Raw genomic sequence first — 17041 nt, 5'->3', positions numbered from 1 at the left:
GCACTTGCAATCAACATGTCATCAACATACAACATTAGGATGATGAATTTTCCATCTCCCAAATTCTTCGTGTAGACGCAGTGATCCGAGTTGCATCTTGTGAATCCATGATCCAACATCCATCGATCAAACTTCAAGTACCATTGTCCTGATGCTTGCTTTAAACCATACAAGCTCTTCTTTAATCTGCAAACCATTTTCTCCTTACCTTTTACTTCATACCCCTTTGGTTGAAGCATGTAGATTTCTTCCTCTAAGTCACCGTGAGGGAATCTCGAGATTTAGATCATGAGCAGCCACAAGGCTTAAGACAAGCCTAATTGAGTTCATTTTTACAACAGGAGAAAATATTTCATTGAAGTCAATACCTTTCTTTTGAGAAAAACCTTTTACCACAAGCCTAGACTTGTACCTTTTCTTCCCACCTTCTTCTTACTTTAGCTTGTACACCCATTTGTTTTGAAGTGCCCGCTTACCTTTAGGCAACTCAACCAACTCCCATGTTTGGTTGCGATGTAGTGAGTCCATCTCCACTTGCATGCTCTTCGTCCATTCTTCTTTGGATTCATGTTGCATAGCTTCTTCATATGATTCCGGCTCTCCAGAATCTGAGATCAAGAGATGGTTGAAGGAAGGAACAAACCTTTCTGGAGGTCTACTTGCTCTTGTAGATCTTCGGGGAATAGGTTGAGGCTCCTCATTTGGTTGACGTTGTTGCACATTGTCACCGTTTGCAGTCCTTGAGTCTTCACTGTCCTCAAGCTCCATGTACTCATCACCTGTTTCTTTTGTTTGTTTTCTTTCCAAGTAATCTTTGTACATATTTTGTTCGTTAAAAATTACATCCCTACTCCTTAAGATTTTACCATCTTCAGGATTCCATAGGCGATACCCAAAGTCTCCTTCACCATAGCCAATGAAGAAACACTTTTTGGACTTTGCATCTAACTTTGATCTTAGGCTTCTATCTATGTGCATGAAAGACTCACACCCAAACACTTTGAGAAATGCATAATTCACCGGTTTACCTGTCCATGCCTCTTCTAGAACTCCCCCATCCAATGCCGTTGAGGGTGACCGATTGATTAAGTACACAGACGTACTTACAGCTTCCGCCCAAAGCTCAAGCGGTAGGCCTGCATGTAGCCGCATGCTTCGTGCTCGTTCCATGATTGTCCTGTTCATCCTTTCCGAAATCCCATTTTGTTGAGGTGTCCTTGGGGTTGTCCTTTGCCTCCGAATGCCATTGCGAGCACAAAAGCTTTCAAAAGCTTGGGTGCAATATTCGCCTCCATTGTCGGATCTGAGGCATTTAACCTTGGTACCTGTTTCATTCTCCACAAAGGCTTTCCACCTTTGAAATATGGAAAATACATTGGATTTATTCTTCATGACATAAACCCATGTTTTTCTAGTCGCATCGTCTATGAATGTTACATAGTACAATGAGCCACCAAGTGATGGTGTACTTGCAGGACCCCAAACATCAGAATGAACCAACTCAAGTTTTTTATTTTTTCTTTCATTTCCTGATTTTTGAAATTTTACCCTCTTTTGTTTACCATAAACACAATCTTCACAGAACTCTAAGTCCACTTCTTTCAAACCTGGTAGAAGCTTCTTTGTTTGAAGGATTTGCATTCCTTTGGCACTCATATGCCCAAGTCGGTAGTGCCACACCGCACTGTCAACTTCTGTAGTTGCTGCACAAGCTGAAGGTTGCGTGCTAACAATACACAAGTAAAGTGTACCAACTTTTTCACCCTTGGCAACCACCAAATATCCCTTTGAGATCTTCCACCGTTTGTTTCCGAATGCAATGTTGTGACCTTCACCGTCCAATTGTCCTATAGAGATCAAATTTTTGCGAAGAGAAGGAACATGCCTAACATCTTTAAGCTTCCATTCATTTCTGTTAGCAGTTTTGACAGAAACTGTACCTTTGCCGACAATCTCACAAGCTTCATCATCTCCCAAGTATACATACTCAAAATTACCTTTGGTGTAGTCTTGGAAATGTTGCTTGTGTGGTGTCGCATGGAATGAAGCCCCGGAATCTACTATCCAGGAATTAGACACATTGTCTAATGAGAGAATTAGAGCATCTTGCTCTATTTTACCTGCCACATTGGCCTCCGATGTTGGCTTGTTGTCTTGAGACTCTGTCTCCTTCTTCTTCTTGGACCAACAATACTTCTTGACGTGGCCCTTCTTGCCGCAGTTCCAACATTCAAGAACTGACTTTGTGTGTGACTTGCTCCGCCTTGAGCGATCACGACCCTTTTGGTTTTTGAACCTCTCCTTAAGCCTTCCTCTTGTTTCCACTGATAGTGTAGCACTTGATGATTCTCGTGTGCTTCTCCTTCGCATTTCCTCGCTTAGGAGAACACCCACAACATCATCAAACTTAAGAGTATTTGTGCCAGAGATAGAATTACTTACAGCCATCACAAGGCTGTCCCAACTATCCGGTAGAGATGATAGTATAAGGAGAGCTCGCACTTCGTCATCGAAATTGATCTTCACTGATCGAAGTTGACTTATGTTTGTGTTAAAGTCATTTAGGTGTTCTGCAACTGAACGATTCTCTGTCATCTTTAGATTGAACAAGCGCTTCATAAGAAATACCTTATTGGATGCCGATGGTTTCTCGTAGAAGTCGTCAAGTGACTTCATCAAGTCCTCCGTGGTCTTCATCTCCGAAACATTGAAGGCCACCATTGACGCCAAGCTTAACCGGATTGTTCCCAGTGCCTTTCGATCAAGGACAATCCATGCTTCATCTGCCATTGTTGCGGGCTTCTTTGCAAGACCGCCTAGTGGCAAATAGAGGTCCTTCTGGTAGAGATAGTCTTCAATCTGCATCTTCCAATGTTGGTAGTTTTTGCCGTTGAACTTCTCAATCTTGAGCTTCCCTTCCTCCGCCATAACTCCCACTCAATTCAAGGAATTATTTCCTTGAGATAATTTAGTTACGAGCAAACCTTGCTCTGATACCAGTTGTTAGGAAATAAGACGTAGCTTAATTGTTTTTTGAGTAGATTACTTAATGGAGAGAGATAGATTTCACATACAAGAGATTATAGAGTAGAGAGAGAGAGAGAGTACACACGATATACGTGGTTCACCCAATGTGGGCTACGTCCACGGGAAAGAAGCCACTCAATGGCTTTAGCACTTCAAAAGAAGGAGTAGTTTACAAAGGGATTATACCCTTAATGGAGCTCCCGCCTTGCTTCACTCTCACCACCTCACACTCACCTTGTTGCATCAACTTCACACTATGAAATGTGTGTAGAAATGGCCTCCTTTTATAGGCCAAAAGGGCTGCCCTCTCTTATGAGAGACAGCCATGTGTAGCCGCCCTTGTGCGAATAAGTCCAAATCAGACCCTCCAATCCGCCCATATGTGGCCGTCCTTGAGAAGACAAGTCCGCTTTTGAATTCGGCCACCGGCCACCGGCCATTGACTTCCGACCATCGGCCATCGGCCATTGACTACCGGCCACCGGCCAACCGACCGGTTGTTTTCCGACCACTTTCCAGCCACCATCCAGCCATAATACTCCGGCGAAAAAGAATATTCCGGCGAAAAAAAAAGTCTCAGGGGCCTCCGCCCCCGAGGCCTTTAAAGTTGCCCCTGATTCTTGTCCGTGAAAATTTTGGTTTCCGGTGAGTAATTTTCCTACACGCACGATGGCTTCTCCTCATAATGTGGGCCTTACAAATGTGCGCTTTTACCATAGAAAATTACAAGGGTAAATCAGGCTCCATACTTAACAAATATGGTAGAAAATAATTACACCACCACTGAAAGAGGAGAACTAGGAATGATCTATGGCGTTGAAAAATATAGACATTACCTATTGGCCAACAAGTTTGTGTTCTTTGTGGACCACCAAGCCTTGTTATATTTGGTCAACAAGCCATGCAGCACATGAAGAATAGTGAGATGGTTCATCATTCTTCTCGAATTTGATTTCACTGTGGTTGTTAAAAAAGGCACTACACATCAACGAGCAGATCATTTGTCCAGGATTGTTTCAGGGGAATCACCTAAAGGGGTAGATGATGATCTACTAGATGCCTATTTGTTCTCTGTGGAAATGATACCTAGATGGGCGGAAAAAATTGTGTCATTAATGACAATAGCTCAAGGAGATTCACCACTTTCTATCACAGTTGATTTAATTGAGCAATTGGCTACGTATCAATTACTAGATGGGAGGCTATATAAAAGAAATCAAGACGGAATATTGCTTTTATGCATTAATCCTGAGGAAAGAGATCAATACTTAAGTCAAGCACATGTTCCCATAGTAGGACTTCACTTTGCGAAAGACCAAATATGCAACGAATCTTACGACTTGGAGTATTCTAGCCGACTATGAGAAGAGATGTTTGATCTTTTGTAAAAGATTACCCTCAATGTTAGAAACAACCACCCATTCCTCATGTGACATTGTTTCAAATGTCACCTGTTCCTACGTGGAGTAACTATTTGGTTACTTGCTTATCGAACCAAACATTTCCTGAACATATGAGTAAATGCCTTCAAAGAGCAATTGAAACGAAAGCAAGAGACTATGCTCTAATTGGAAACCAATTGTATTGGAGAGGTAAGGATCAACATTTGCGTCTTTGTGCAAATGAAAATGAGTATATTCCGATTATAGAACAAGCACATGCTAGATTAGCTAGAGGTCACTTTTCAAGTGAGACCACCACAAGAGCAATCTTGATAGCAGGCATATGGTGGCCAAAGAATATGTTCACAGGTGTGATGCTTGTCAACGAGCAAAAATGCCAACACGGGTAGACAGCATGCCCTTAAGACCAATGATGGGGGCTAGAGACTTCACAAAATGGGGTATAGATTTTTTTGGACCAATACAGCCACCTGCTTATAGAATCCAAGGTCAATATATCATTGTAGCTACGAACTATTTGACCAAGTGGACTAAGGCTAAATCAACCCAAAAGAATGATGCCAGAACCACTGTTGCATTCTTATATGAGTATGTATTCGTAAGGTATGGACTGCCAATAGAGATTGTCAGTGATCGGGGAACTCATTTCCTCAACGAGGTAACAGAGTATTTGCTTAATGAGTTTATGGTTATCCATAACAAATCAACTCCCTATCACCCACAAGCAAACGGACAAGCTGAGCATACGAATAGAATTGTTAGCTCGGTACTGACCAAAGTGGTTAGTTCAGGAAGGACCGACTAGGAAATGAATCTCCTTGCAGCTCTATAGGCTTATCGAGTTTCATTCAAAATAGCTTTAAATGCTACACCCTTTAACCTTGTTTATGATCTTGATGCCATACCGCCAATAGAATTTCTATTGCCGACCTTAAGGGTAGCACAGACTCTTGAGTGGACTGGACATGAATTGTCAGAAAGACTTGAAGATTTGGAAAAGCTAGACAAGCAAAAGGCTAACTGTTGTAGCTCATATCTATGCACAAAAGAGGAAACAAAAACAGTTTTTTGATTCCCACTTAATCACCAATTTTTTGAGAAAGGGGACTTAGTTCTAGTCTATTTCCTTAAGCAACACATTCCCAAGTTTAAGAAAAAGGGAAATGAACCATTTATCATTGAAGATGTATCTCCAAGTGGAGCAGTAAAATTGTCAACCATAGATGGTGAACCAATGGCTAATTGGATTAGTGGATGTCGTTTAAAGAAATACAATTTGCCACTAACCAATGAATTTCTAGAGAGAATGCATGCAGCCAAACAAAGGAAGATGAAGCGACAGTAGGTTATTGACGAAGCCCAAGAGGAAGCTAGACTTTGGGTGCTCAAGCGTAAAGCTGCTCTCAAGAATCAACAGATACCGATTCCCATCAACACTTTAAAACTAGATGATCGACAATGGGAATTACCTAAAGATGTAGTTTCAATAGCAGAAGACGACTGGTTAGATGGAATGGATCTCCGCATCAAAGTACAGCTCAACAATTATAGCACCAATTCTTTGGTAGACACAGGAGCTAGAGTGGATGCAGTCAGTTATTCCACATACAAGAAAGCAACAAGTCAAGCATTGACCGCAGGAATAATGACAATCAAAGGATGCAACAAGAACCCAACTCCAACATTGGAAGTAGTCAACTTGAACGTGGTAGTACATAGATGCTCATGTCCGCATCAGTTTGTATGCTTGCCAGATGAACACGTGATTGACACGATGATTCTTGGCATTCCTTGGATGCGTACATACAAAGCAGTACCAGATTGGGATACAAATCAGCTAAAGCTATCACTTAAGGAGGGCAATTCATTGTTCCTATTGCACCTAACAAAGAGGAATGGAAAAGATGCAATCAGAGTACCAATCCACAAAGTAAATCTTCTCCACCCCCTCGACAAAAAAATGCTACAAGTAGCATGCAAGGAGTCAGGAAAATTTGGGTACCAAAGGCACAACTTGTGGATAAACCAAATCAGATCTGGGTGCCTAAGATTTCACCAAATTAACCAAAGACGGTTCCAAAGATTCAAGCACAGAATCGAGCATCTATGAACAAGGAACCTACCATGAAAAAGGTTTGGAAGAAAAAGGAGCACTTATCTTCTCCACACAATGTGAAACCAATCAAATAGTGGCCAGTTAAGTTTAAACAGACTCTCAAGAACCATGCACCAAGCAGACCGAGCTACCAGTGGGCGAGAAAAATCTCGACAAGTGTCTAAAATTCTCCCCACAGCTCAAGCAATCAGCGTGCTTAAACACCCTGATGGTACTATCAAACAGAGAGCACAAAGGCTACAGGATTTTCTCTTTGGAAGACATCAGCAGCAAACCTCGACATCGGAAACCCTTGAGTTATTTACTCAAGGCGCAGCTCTTGCACAACATATTGAGTTGAATTGCATTGATCTTCATATCATGGTAGAGCCAATCACGGCTATGCATAGACACAATTGTTCAACCCATGCACACAGTCATCCCGGAGAACGCCATCTAGGAGGGGTGGAAGGATACTACTAAATACTAAGTAATTAAGGGCAATGTTTGAAGAGGTGGGAAAAAGTTTCATGTTAACGTGTGATTTTTGCAAAATTACCTAGTACTACCCTTATAATTCATCAACTGGGGAAAAGTCACTGATAATATCATCCCGATGAGTGTAAATAGTGTATATACAATCAGAAAATCATAAAAAATAGTCCTTTTTTGGGTATTTTTCATCATTTTTGCTGATAGGAAGGCTTAAAAATGGAGAAATCCAGCAAAAAGCAAAAAAGCTGTGTTTTTCAAGGGATTTTCTTAATTATTGGATTTTCACTTTGCTTTTTTTAGAGCATTTTTCTATTTTCTTTGATTTTTCTAATAAAAAGGTCAAAAATTAATAATAATTAGCAGGAAAGCTCATATACAAAAATGAAAGACACGATGGTGATCAGAAAGACAAGGAAGACAAGCACAAAAATTTTCAACAAAATCAGAAGATGGAAGCGGGAAGCCTAAATTAGGTGGCCAGGTAGAATGAGCTACAGGAATCCGATTTGGGAAATTTTTGAGCCTAACATAGATTTCACGGCCTAATAGAACTAACGGGGGAATTTGGGGAAATTCAGTTCGAGAAGTCCGGGTATAGATAGCCAAAGTAGGCTAAAACCACCTCATTTCCACTTGGAGCTTTGCAGAGAGAGCATTTCGGCTTCTTTCGCGCGTCATTTCCGGAGCCTACAGTTGACCTTTTTCAGCGCTATCTCACACGAGACATGAGGGTTAATTTCTTTACTAATCAATGATCCATTTTGTACGGCCGATAGCTAGTCTAAAGCCCTAGAAAAAATCCTAGAAGCCGAGTAGTGCACAAAGACCTACAACCTAAAAGTGACCATAGCGCCCTGCCAGCTTGACCAAATCGGATGGAATTTGAACCATAGCATGCCCTAACATGATAGAACCATTCCATACCATTAGATGATCATTCGATTGGGGTCAAGGGGGTCCTCAGTAGAGAATTAGGGTTTTTTGGGAAAGGCCAGAATTCCGACCTGACTCCACAGATGTCTTGCTAATGAGGTTCATATACAATTTATATGATTGGTTTGGAGAAATCCATCAAGTAAAGCTCTTGAAAAGCGAAAAACGGCTCAAAGGTTACAAAGCGTCAAATTTGACACATGAGGCCAAACTGACTCCAAATGAGCCAGAATTGGACAGGTAGCTTCACGATGATGTTACAAACAAGTCCAAAGCCTCAACGTTGATAGACCAACCCAACAGACAGAGTAGTCACAAAAGACGGTGATTTTAGAGTCAACACAGCACAAAGTGATGACCAAACTTGACCAAATTCAATTTAGGACTTGTATTAGGTGTATGAAACATGTTTAGGTCTAAATTTATGTGAAATGCAAAGTTTTTGTCACTATTGTAAATAATCGCGATTATTTACTTTTGCAACATTTTTGTATGGAAATTGTCAATTCACCACACCTATCATGTGTACACACCTATTACATGCCAAAAATCAAGTATGAGCTAAAATGACCACCCTTTACTTGCAAAATTGCAAGAAAACGCAAAGAAGTTTGTGAAAGCCAAAATTTGGGTTATGAACAACTTTTCTTGATCCAAATCACCTCATAATTCATACCCAAGGTCTATACCATGCCTATAACCAGTCTATGCCAAAAAAATGTCATTTTGGGAAGAAAAGTTAATAATCGCGATTATTTACTTTTTGGCCAAAATGGGGCAATTTTGAAAATTTGTCATCATACATTCAAAGTACATGATGTGATAAGCCCACTAGCCAATTTTGAGTCAATTTGGATTTCAAAATCTCAAATTTCCTTTATATCTACTGTTCTAAAGACCTAAAGCCAAAATCTGGTACCATTTCCACCCTGTACATCCAAATGGGCCCAAATTTCCCTCAGACCATGTAATTGGCACATACTTCAAGCCTATAAAGCCAAAATTGCAAAAAAGTTGAAAATTTTCCCAATTGTAAATAATCGCGATATTTATTTTGGTTACAAATTTTTGTTTTGACCATACAATTTTGTTCCTTGCATGATTTTATGCATCTTTGCTTGTTCAAAAATTGATTTGAAGCAATTTGGACCAGATTATAAGCATTTCAGTCTAAAAGAACATTCTGGAGAAAGATCTGACAACTCCGCTAACTTTTCACTCTATTCACTCAACAGGAGCAATGAAAGCCGTGGAGAAGGCCAAGAAGAAGTTAAACCAAAAGGAGAAACTGCAAGAGTTGCCACCGTATCAACTAGACCCCGAGTCAGTAAAGGTAGCAAAGGCATCTTATCTTTCTAAAGAGAAGTTAGAAGAACACCACACCACAGTCTTCACGGGTAGATTTAAGAGTGAAGAAGGGCATCCGGTGGAGTTGCAGCTCTTGCCAAAGAGGTTTATGATGTTGCAGCAAAGCCAGAACAAAAGAGGCTAACCGCAGGTTGGGACTCCGACACTTCTATGAACAGGAAGCCTGCGGAGTAGACTTTCAGAAGGCTTACGAGCTTTTGTCCACAATCAAGGAAGACGGAACTGCCTAAATCTCATACAACCAAGGAAACAAGGTAGAGGTTGTGATTACAAAGGAAATAGTGGCAGAGGCACTCAGATTGCGCACTGAAGTGATGACCATGCGGGCAAGAGATAGGAAAACAACAGGCACGTTTACAAAGGAAACAACTGCGGCTACATTTGCCGATCTCATCCACAAGCAGGTGGAAGAGCCAGCCCGTCTGTACCACCAACATTTCCATTTCCTCGCAAAAAGGCCACCAAGGTACACGACACCAAATCACGTCGTGGCCATAAATTTTACACAAGTTTTGAAGTCAACCACCAGACAACCTATGGACCATGCACAATATGTGTTAACAACATTAAAGGCCACCAAGAACGGGGGAAAGATAACCTACTTGGGCGCACCTGAAGTCTTGACTAGAATAGCCTATCATGTCATCGGCATGGTCGACAACCTACCACCTACCTCGGATCAGAACACATGGATCTTGGCAGCTCCACCCTCTCCAAGATCTACAAGATCTGGTAAACAATCATTTAAATCAGGTGATAAATCTGATGACAGTTCATCCGAGCAGCATAGCAGTGAAAGATCTGTACAACGAAGAAAAAAGAGCTAGGAGGGAAGAGATGAAGAGGAAAGTAGTGGCTGCCCACCAAGAGGAGCTAACTCAAAAGCAAGCGAGATTTGAAAGAGAAAAACAGGCGTATCAGCACACTAGGCAAGCGCAGGGAAAAGACCTAGAAAAGTAGGTACCTACCGGGTTGAAGGGACTTCAAACGAAATATCATTCAAGGAAAGAGGTCGAGGATCCCAAGGATCATTTAGAAAGAATGTATCAAGAGACAGAGGCCTTGAAGCTAAAAGAGGCGGAAGAAGCGACCAAGAAAGCTGAGGAAGCAGCAACTCAAGAGCCAGGCCAAGCATCTCCCAGACCCACCTCACCGCCGCTGGAACAACAGGACCAGCCCATGCCCACTCCACCATCATCACCGCCAGGCCAAGAGACCACTGAAGAGGCCGAGACTAACAAGGAAAAAGAGTCTGAGTTCACCCACCAAAAGGAAGCTGAACCGACACCAGAACAGACAGCCGAGGACACTCACAAAGAGTCGGATGAAATTGATAAAGAGCAAGATACAGAAAAAGAGCAAACCACTACACATGAGGAAGTAATCGAAACTGAGAAGGTGGAAAGGCCTGCAACCGTGGAAACTGAAAGGGTTGAGACCACACAAGTTGTTTCCACTCAGCCAGAAACTGCCGAGGTTTCAAAACCTTAGGATGACAAAGGAGAAGCAACCATCTCTATAGAAACACCAGCAATAACAACACAACAAGAAGCAACACAAGAGGCTGCCGACACATCCGAACTAGCAAGACAAGAGGAGTGGAAGCCCAATGATGAAGTCATTCTACAAGTGAACGAGTATGCAAGGCAGATGCAAATCATGACGGAGAAACTCCGCTCAGCAGCCTTTAACCACAGTACTAAAGCCAAAGAATTAGAAACGTTCATCGATGCTCTTCAAGGCGAGCTCAACGACAGAATGGCTACTATTACATATCTCCAAAGGCAAGTACAAGAGCTGAAGACTGAAGCAGAACATCATCAAATAGGAGGAGATAGCCAATAGAAGGAAATGGACGAGTTGGGTGACCTCTTGACTAAGCTATTTGATGCCTGCAAAGTGAAAGATGAGCAGTTTGACAGAAGTGACAAATGAACTTCTCACCACCTCTCTGTCCACTCAAAAGATTCAAGTACAATTAGATATAGCAAACGCATCACTGCAATATTCAGAACAAAGGATTAATAATCAGGCCACTTTCTTGCGGCAATTAAGAGAAAATCCAGCCATGGCCTTGATCAACGGAACAGATGAGGTGTATAAGCACTTGAAAAGAAAAACAGAGATTTAGAGCTGGAGTTGAAGCTGGAGCAGTCACAACGCAGAGACCTGGCGCTCATGCGGGTTGAAAAAGAGGAGGAGCTCCTTAAAGAGATTGCAGAATTGAAAAGAGTAAACCAACTCCTCAGAGATGGAAAGCCAGATATGCAGGAGGAGGCAGGCACTTCAGAGCCACCCCAAGTGGAAATCCCCTCGGTCTCATTTGCTAACTTTGAGACACAGTCTACAGCAGAGCCGAGTGGGGGAGAAGATTTTCAAATCCAAGTCACGAAGGAAGACACAGTGCTGATGGTCCAGCTGTTGTCAAAGGATGAAGAAGATGCACTAAAGGAGAAGATCATTGTGGAGGTAGATGAGAAGTGGAAGGCAGCTATGGATTGGGAGTTGAGAGTTTTACACTCTGTCAACATCACACAACTCACTCCCAATCAAATCAATGCTCAATGGCACCAACAATCCCTGCCATACCCTCTCATCAAGTTTGAACTCTTCCAGGTAAAGGAAAGATTATACCGAGATATGCAAGAAGATGGCATAGATCAAGACCACCCGAAGTGGTAGCTAAGCTGGTTGAACAAGAATCCAAGATACTTGATTCCATTAGGAGAAATATGAATCTTGCATGGGCCTTGTAAGGAATCCTAATTTTCAGGGATTAAGGCTAATGTTGTGTGTGTGGGGTTTAGGGGGAAAAGGCATTGAAGAAGGTAGTTTTGAGTAGGCTTTTCTATCCTTTTTTTTAGACAAATGTAGGATGTGGACCTAAGGGGTTACTTTCTCTCTCTAGCTTTTTTTTAAAGTGAAGGAAGCATAGGGGTGTGACCACATCAACAAAAACGTGGGTCACTAAGAGTCAAAATTTTACTATTGTAAAAATAAAACATTTTTACTTGTTTTTTTACTTAAAACTCCCTCCCAACACATATACATATCCCAAAATCATTTTTTGACCCATTTTTTAACCCACTAGCTTAAAAAGTCCATTTTTTCAAAAATCTTTTCCCCCAAAAAGTTAAAAACATTTTGTTCTCTCCTCCTCCTCCCTCTTCTCTCCTCTCTCCCTCTCTTCTCCCTCCCTGCCCCTACCTTCCTCCTCCTCCCCAATCTCTCTCTCCCCCTCCTCCCTCCTTCTCTCCTCCCATCTTCCTCAACCTCCCTACCCTTCCCCCTCTATCTTTTCATCATTTTCTTCCTCATGCAACAGCTCCATGGTGCTCACCAACATCACAAATGGTTTGCTTCCACCACCACGTACTCCGCACACCAAAAGCATACATATTCGCTTACCCACGACATTTTCACCGAAGACCGCTAGTGAGGGTGATCAAAGGTCATCATAGGAACGTCACACCGCTTGTGAGACCAATGTTGACATTTGGGTGGATGGCCATTTGTACCCTTACGATCCTATAAGCCACTTCCATCCACCGTTTAATAGCCTTTCCACATTTCTTCAATTTCTTGGGAGGGGAGAAGCAGGCTTGTTAGGATATTGCAAGCGGTTGTGTATGGGTGCAGGTGCTTATTTGCATATGTGGATGCATGAATGTCAAGCTCTTCACCTCAAGACAATGGCATTACAAGAGAGTGTTGCCTCTTGGGAGAGGGTGGTTAAAACTCTTGAACAACAAATGCAAGAAAAGGAGTCCCACATCCAGAAGCTTACCAACACCATCACATACTTGAAAGAAACACCCCTTGGTGCAAGGGAACGCAAACGCACGTATTCATCCATTGAAACTCTTGCACATTCGGGAGGAGCACGCAAACGACGAGTTACAGCCACAAGGTGATTTGGTCTTTACTTGCATGATGCATTCTTACTTCACACTATTTTCTAACATTTATGTTTATTTGTTGCTAGAAACTTCATCCAGGAGGCATGCGGTGGAACAAGCCAAGATGATCGAGTCAACCTTCTCCCTAGTTGTCTCAATACCCAGGATGTGATTTCTATCTTACAATCACCTGGAGGTAAGCACATTAAAGATGCAGTCACCAAGGACCTTATGTGTAAATTGAGAAATGTGGTTAGTGATGATGACGTGCAACAAGCTTGTGATGAGGTTGGAATCAGCACCAAAGCCTATCAGGCTATTTTCCAACTCCTAAAGGATGCCCTCAAAGAACATGGCATTGTGGAAAACGTATTTCCCGTTCCTCACATTGAGGTCAAGCTCGCAAAGAAGGCCACAAACAAAGATGTGTTCTCCCGCATTGGGACATACCTACACATTGAGGACACAATGCCAACTTCCCTTTATGCTTTGTGTGCAACAAAGACAAGGGGAAAAGGTAAGAAACAATCCATAAGACCTTTGGAGAAGGTCTTTCCTTACACAATGTGGAACAATATTTTCGTGGATCTTAGAAGGCTTCAAGAAGCCATGCTTAGATTTTACGAGTTACCTGAAGAAGGTGACACGCTTTACTTTTTTCTTTGGTATTGTTCTTATCATAGACTCTAAAGTTTAAGGTCTTGGCACTATTTATTTTGTAGTGCTTGGCACAAAAATCTCTTTTGTGCTGAAACTCGATGAGTGTCAAATAGTGAAAAGCCAAAGGGTAGAGAGGCTAAGTGTCACTCTAATGAATGAGGCCCTTCTGCAAACCAAGCGAAGGGATTCAGTCGAGCCATCTCCCACCCCATCTTTAAGCGTGCAATCAGAGAAAGACATTTGGTGGTTGGGTTCTCTTGAGGTGCCCAAAGAGACCAATGGAGTACTTTCATGAATTTTTGAGAGAACTCCATGGATCACAGAAGTAATACACTCCCAAATTGCAGGTCAGAAGTTGGAGATTGAGGGTTTTGGTAGTTATGATGTGGAGTGGCACTTAGGTGGGGATTTGAAGACCATAAAGTGTTTGCTTGGCTGCAAACAAGGGGCTTCTTCTCTCATGCCTTGTCCATTTTGCACTCGAGGGTACAAACCTAATGGACAAAAATCACATAAGAGCATTGCAAAGGTCGGTTCCATGCTTCCATGGCAAGGGCATGGAGAACAAGGGTTAGATTGTCGTGATGTCGGAGATGAAGGTAGAGAATGTGAAGCGTCTATTCTGAGATGTCCCGTGCTCAATGCCCCATACCGTGATCAAAAGGACCTTTCCATTTCCTCTATCGAATGTACATTTTTGTACATTACACGATTCATGCGCATTTTTGATAGGCTATTGAAGCTCCACATTGACTATGCTTTCACAATGAAACCGTTGGAAAAGTCCCAGGAAGCGATCGAAAGAGTGGAGGTACTCTTGAATTCCATTGGCTGTCACGGTGGAAATGTGTCTATCGTTGCTGCAAAGAACACATGGGAGGCCCATGAAAATTGCTCAACAAGTGTCAATGAGTGGACAAAAAGCTAGAAACTTTTTGAAGAAAGTTTCCCAAGGAAAGCCAAGTCGATATGATGCTCAAAACAGCTCCAACTAGCAGGCAGGTAACCTTTGGGAGCTTTGGAAGGAGTTATGCAAAGCTACTACTGACAATGATTGAAATGGCGAGCTTGCAAACAAGCGCAAGCAAGTTTGGGCACATTTTGATAAAATGGTCAAGCTTATGGGCCTTAACAGCACAACAAAAGAACAATGCCAATCATTTCAAGAAGCCTTGGCGGATTTTACCAAGGTCTTCACCCTTTCTTGGGGGGAAAATAACATCACACATTACATGGTAAGCCATTTTGCGTGGTGTATTTATTACAAGGGATTGTTTTGAATAAATAATGTGGATCGTTTACTCATGTGAACAACATATCTTGTTTGCGCATGGTGCATTTTTTATGCACAAGTATGGATCGCTTGAAATTTTTAGCACTCAAGGCATGGAGAAGTCCCATTATCGAGCAAGAGGAGTGTACTTCACAAATACTCGACATGGTGGTGGAATGGTGCAATCCAATTATTTGGAGGAGATGTTCAACTAGTTTTTTCGCACAACATTTTCTCGTAAGCTCACAATAGAGCATGCACGACAATCCAAGATTGCTATTGAAGTGCGGAAATGGAGTCGTCAAGAGCATAGCAACAAGTTGCAAATGTCGCAAGGTCCCACCAAGCATGCTGCATGGCGGCGATGCAGAGTGCGACAAGGATCAAAGTCGATACTGCGTGAGTCACTAAACGTGAACGTACGGTCCAACTCTTAGCGACATGTTTATTTTAAAAATAATAGTTTTTTTTTCAAAATTAGTGTAAACAGGGCCCTTATAAATATTGCATGCTCTCATAAACCACTCATTTCTTTAGAACACGTGAGCTCTTACCATACGAAATGGCGCGCACCAAACAAACAGTGAAAGAGCATCCCCCTGCCAACAAAAACACCCTCCAAGGATGTGAGAAGCTGGAATGGCTTAAAGGCACAAGAAAATGGCCACGAACACTTGGCCGTTCCAGGAACTCTTCTAGCAGAGGGCATGGTGGTAGGGCACCAGAGTCATCGAGGGCTGTTGAATCTCCACATCCTCAAGATATAACACCTAGAAAAAGAATGAAGCAATGTGCCCAGCGCTGGAGAGAAGAACAAGGCCAGCAAACAACAGAGTCCTATAAGGAGGAGCCATCGCGCCACCAATCACAAGCAGGACCATCCAGGACTCGGGTGGTCCATACAAACACTGAATCAGAGAGTGAGCCACCATGGCTGCGAGATGAAATACCGCGCACACACTGGGTGGCCGTTGGGGGAAAGACACTGCCTCGAGGCCAGGGAGCTGTCCCCACACCACAAGATCGGCATCCAAGGGAAGAGGATGAATCAGAAGAGGCTGTAGAACCAGCCCCTAAGCATGTAAATAGGCGCAAGTCTAAGTTTTTCAAGAAGCCTAAACGCCGCCAGCCAGCAAATGTGCAAGTGCCTCCAAGACAACGGCAGAGGCGCCAAAAAATAGCAAGGGCATTTGCAGAAATCCGCCACTACCAGAAGACTATGGAGATTTTGATTTGACGCACCCCCTTTGCTCGCCCAGTGAAGGAGGTCCTTCAAAGCTATGGAAATCAGTATAGAATGCAAGCAATAGCTATTCAAGAAGCTGCAGAGGCCCACATCATTTCGGTGTTGGAAGATACCAACCTATGCGCCATTCATGCAAAGCGAGTAACAATACAACCAAAAGATATGTAGCTTGCACATCGATTGCGACGAGACTTCGAGCATTAGCCGAAGTTAACCCTCTTTTTGTATTGCACACCCTTATCTTTGTAATGTTTTGACTTTCCAATGACAATATGATCAACAATTGTGTCTACTGTGTCTATTATCTTTGTAATGAGATGAATTTGCAATTTCAAGTTCTGTATGTAATTTCAATTAATTTATGTATTTTAAGTATCCTAGGGGGTAGAGATGCCTACCAGGAGCAAAAAAAAGGCTAGCCACAAGGGCGCGCAAATGGCCCATCCATCAGTTTTGGATGGGCCATTTGCGCGCCCTTGTGGCCAGCCTTTTTTTTGCTCTTGGTAGGCTTATCTACCCCCCAGGGTACTTAAAAAACACAAATTTACTAAAAGCAATTGGTTTTGCATCATTATTTTAGATGGATCCTTGTGGCCACCCTTTTTTTGGCCATTTCAAGCTTTGAATTCCCCATAGGATATC

At 42.4% G+C, this 17041-nt stretch overlaps 1 pseudogene; it reads left to right on the top strand.

Annotated features, from left to right (window-relative positions):
- The first annotated feature begins 15517 nt into the window (after positions 1–15517).
- On the top strand, positions 15518–16603 carry LOC147465527 (uncharacterized; annotated as a pseudogene).
- Positions 16604–17041: the final 438 nt, after the last annotated feature.

The sequence above is a fragment of the Adiantum capillus-veneris genome, chromosome 1, assembly GCF_014529385.1.
Source record: "Adiantum capillus-veneris isolate H3 chromosome 1, ASM1452938v2, whole genome shotgun sequence".
NCBI classification, from domain to species: Eukaryota; Viridiplantae; Streptophyta; class Polypodiopsida; order Polypodiales; family Pteridaceae; genus Adiantum; species Adiantum capillus-veneris.
This window is presented reverse-complemented; position numbering and strand designations above follow the sequence as displayed.